This window comes from Chinchilla lanigera, unplaced genomic scaffold, assembly GCF_000276665.1.
Source record: "Chinchilla lanigera isolate Chin_1 unplaced genomic scaffold, ChiLan1.0 scaffold00083, whole genome shotgun sequence".
NCBI lineage: Eukaryota > Metazoa > Chordata > Mammalia > Rodentia > Chinchillidae > Chinchilla > Chinchilla lanigera.
In genome coordinates, this window is record NW_004955484.1 from 1,855,607 (window position 1) to 1,860,348 (window position 4,742).

Here is a 4,742-nt window from a genome sequence, read left to right on the forward strand (position 1 = left end):
TCCTTCTTCTCTGAGTCTTTGGAAAGTGATGGGGCTGACTGGCTTCATTTCCTCCACTGGGAAACATATCTGGAATCTGGAGACCTGTCACATCAGAGATACTCACCCATCACCATCCTGCAATTCACACCTTCTGAGGTTTTGTTGACTGGGTTAGATTAATCCAGAGGAATGATGAGATAATGGTTGCCTTGCATTCTGGGAAATTGCACGTGGCTTTGCATTTTAGCAAGAACACCATAAGGAAGAGCAGAAGTGGTGTGGAAGAGCACATGAGGCATAGAATTGGGTCTCATGAAATATGAAAGGAGTAATTGTCCTACCAATGCCATGCACTGTGGCCTTGCGCAGGCTGCAGTCTTTGTGGAGATGTGTGATTTTGATTTACACTTTGAGTGTGTGAGGAACTACCAGCTACATCAGATGTTTATACACATCTATTATGCATTGTTTTAATGTACGTTTTAACCTTGAAGGGGACAATTGTTAGGGACTGTCCTAATGCGTCTCATAAACACAAAAAGGAAGATGGAGTTATTTGTTAACTGGGGCATCCAGTGCTAAGGCAACTCTCTGAAGTTTGGCCAACTATGTTGCTTCTTGGGTTGGTTCTTTATTATTGAAAAAAATGAACCCATGGTAGCCCCATGGGGGAAATGGGGTGGGAATGTCAAAGCTCATCCAAAGAGGGTGAGGTTTGCCATGAGTGATTATCTTCCTGATCAGGCTCCAGAGATACAGAGCCCTTAACCCACATCAAGCAGCCCTGGTCATATGGGGCAAACCACTTGGCAGTAGGTTAAGCGTCCTCGCCAAACCACAATTTAAGGTTCAGAACTTGGCAGCACTCTGCAGAGGTGTCCCTGCCTTGCAAAGCAGTGGATATGCAGGGTGCAGTATGACCTTCCCCCAGGTAGTTATCCACACTGGACAGAACATGAATAAACCTTTTTAAAGGTACCTCATGCTAATCATGAAAGGCACTCTCCATCCTACCAGCTACATCAGATGTTTATATACATCTATTATGCATTGTTTTAATTTAGGATCTTTAACATGGATCAACCCTCCAATGATTAGAAGACACATAAGTTGAAATTTATGGCTATATTACTTACTAAAAAAAAATATTTTACTTACTTACCTTGGTAAATATTACTGGTATGCCTGGAGGCCACACACAGGCACACAGACACACAGACACACATACAAATCAAGGAGGAAAGAGAGACAGAGAGACACAGAGAGCCAGGGGCCAATGGTTTTACTGGAGCCAGGTAAGTTATCCAAACAGATTTCCTGAAGGAAAATTATAATTGGCAGGTTTAAAGCAAGCAGATACCAACTCTGCAGTAAATGAGAGGTGGTCACTATAGCAAGTCTGCCCAGTCCATGCAAGGTGTGAGGCTCAGCAGAACCATCCAGGTAGGCTGTACCCAGCCATCCCATGGGAAGTGGTCCCCGGGAGACATGTGGATAGGGCAGATGCCTGTGTCCACCACAAAGAGGAACGGAGAGGATGCAAAGAACTAGAAACTGTACCAACCGTGGCTGTGCCCTGTTTCTGGTATGGACAAACCCAACTTATATTCCAAACAGATGCTGAAGCAACAGCTATTATGTGCATAATATAAAATTTAATGATTTGATTTGAAATCAAATTATTTCATAATGATGAGTATGTAGCTATCACCCTATCCAGGTTTAGAGCATTTCCACCCCCATAATCCTAGGAAAAACTGTCTCCATGTAGTTAAGTAATGCAGAGATTCCACATAAAGAGAATCGTGCATCTTTTGAGCCTGGCTTCTTTTTTTTAGTACAATGTTTTTAAGGTTCACTCATGTTGGAGCTTGTGTCTGTTCTTATTAGTTGCAAAAGAAAACTCCATTTTATAGTATATCTACTTATGTGGTAATGGCCACCCAAAGGTATTTTAATGTTATTTTATTTGAGTGGCCAGTCTTTGTAGATGCAATTAATTCGGGACAATTGGGGTGAGCGTATTAGACTGAGTCATCCAGGGACCCAAAATGGCATCAGAGGGGTCTTTATAAAAGAAGAGCAGAAGGAGACTGGACTCTACAAAATACTGAGGAATCTTGGGGACAATGTTAAGCAGACAAAGCCAGAAACACAGAGGACAGGGTGATGTGAAGACAGCAGTAGCATTTTTGTGGCTACAAATGAAGACGTGTCAGGATGTTGGCACTGACAGCAGTTGGAAGAAGCAAAGCCTAGCATCTCCTGCAGAGGGATACAACGCTGTTGACACGCTGGTTTTGGATATCCAACCTTCAGGACTGTGAGAAGTTTATTTTAAGCCACAAAGTTCTGGTAATTTGTTACAGCAACCACAAGAATCTAAGACAATTTGTCAGTTGATGTACATTTAGAAAGTTTCCAGATTTGGGCTATTATAAATAATGCTGTTATGAGCATTCACACACAGGTCTTTCTGTGGGCGTGTATTTTCATTTCTCTCACAAAACTACCTGTAGGAATGTGTCACGGTTGATAGATTGTGTCAACTTGAGGAGTCTAGAGATTTTGGCTAAGTGACTCAGCAGTTCTGCAACTTGGAGTGAAAAGGACATGACTGTACTGTTCTGAGATGTTATTCATTGTGTCAGTTTAAGAAGTTTTAAGGTTAACTAAGTGACTCAGCAGGGAACCAGAGTGCTTACTTTGTATTCATCCTGAGCCTGTGCAAGAGGAGGGCGTGGAGATGTGGTGAGTGTTACACGCCCCCTAGGTAGCCTGCTTAGAATATAAAAGAGGAAAAGAGGCTTGTTCTCCCCACCCTTTTTTGCTCATGCTGCTTTTGCTCTCTTCTGCAGCCATGAACTGTTGCCCTCTGCCATGCGCCACTCTGCCTTGGAGCCAGCCAAGTATCCACTGAAACCTCCACAAACTGTGAGCTAAATAAAACTTTTCTTCCTTAATTTTGGGCATCAGGAATTTTGTCTCAGCAATGAGAGAAAAGTAACCAAGACAGAATGGAATTACTGGATCCAGTAGGAAATTTGTATTTAAATTTTTAGCAACTGCTGCTCTGGGGCTGGGATGAACCCTGGACATCTTCAGGAAGCCCGGTGAGTCACAGTGGCGCCTCCCTGACCACCATGCAACACAGGCAAAACTTCAGGCACCCTCTGGGGCCTTGGTGGCTACCTACCACACACACAGTGTGTCTGCTGTGGCTGGGCAGAACATCAGACACATTTAGGAACCCCAGTGAGCCACTCTGGTGCCTCCCCACTAGTGTGTGAGGCACTTAGATGCCTGAACAACTTCTGGGGCCTTGGTGGTCACTGCCAAAAGAACTCACACCCTCTGGGAGTTCAGCTGAAATCTGGACAGAGTCAGAGGCCTCAGGGAGTCCGCCCTCACCCCTCCCCTTCCAGTGTGGGAAGCAGGCTCTGTCCTGGGAAATATCTGAAGCCTCGGTGAACACAACCTCCACCCCCCCTACTCTTGTGGAAGCTGGGCTGAACCCCAGACAGTCTAAGGAACACCAGTGAGCCTCCCCCACCCTGCCCACACAGGCCTGGGAGCCAACTGAACACAGGAAAATTCGGGAACATCTGGGATCCCACCTTGCCACCACTCACCAGCACAGGAGCTGCACTGAGCACTGTGGACTCTCTCCCTGCCACTCACACACAATCAGGAGAGTGAGGCTTCACTCCAGGGAGCCTCTGGATCTTCAAAAATGACAAAATGAAGGAGCAAAATGCAAACCCAGACCTTTACACCACCCAAAACAAGTTCAGGAGACATCAACACAGAAGAGCCTGGAAGTCATAGACCTGAAATTTCTGAAATGATAGCAACTGAAGTAAAGAAACAACTCCATCAGGCCATAAAAGGCATCAGATCAGAAATAATGTCTCAGGTGACAAAAGAAATGACAACAATAATAAAAGAAATGTTCAGGATATCCAAAGATGACATAGACAAGAAAATAGAAGAGCATAGACAACTCATGGAAACCTTCAGGGAACAATATAGAAAGGAACTAGAAGGTATGAAACAGATGCAAACAGATATCCAGGAAATTAAAAACTCCATTGAAAGCTTGCAAAAACTCCTGAAAGAAGTTCAAGATAGACTTTCAGACCTTGAAGACAGCATTGCCACTAATGAATATGAAAGGTGGGATCTCTTAAAAACAAGGAACCAGGAAATAACAACTGAACAACTGCAAGATGTAGCAAAGAAAAACAAAGTCAGATTAATAGGTATCAATGAAACAGCAGGTGTCAACACAAATGACTTAAAAAGAGTGGAATAATAGCAGGAATAATAGCAGAAAATTTCCCAGGCATGGTAAAAGAATAGGACGTCCAGATAAGTAAAGCATATAGAACTCCAGTTAATCATAACCAAAATAAATCTACACCCACACATATACTGATCAAGATGCCAGAAACTCAGCAAAAGAATATTAAAAGCTGTTAGAGTAAAGAAACAGATCACCTATAAAGGAAAGCCTGCCAGAATCATGGCAGACTTCTCAACACATACCATCAAGGCAAGAAGAGCTTGAAGTGAAGTATTTCAGGAACTGAAAGAAAATAACTTTCAACCCAGACTGATGTACACTGCAAAGCTATCTTTCAAATTTAATGGAGAAATAAAATATTTTCATGATAAAGAACAACTGAAGAAATTCATGAGTGCCAAACCAATCCTATAAAGAGTACTAAAAAATATTCTAGAAAGAGATAAAACAGACC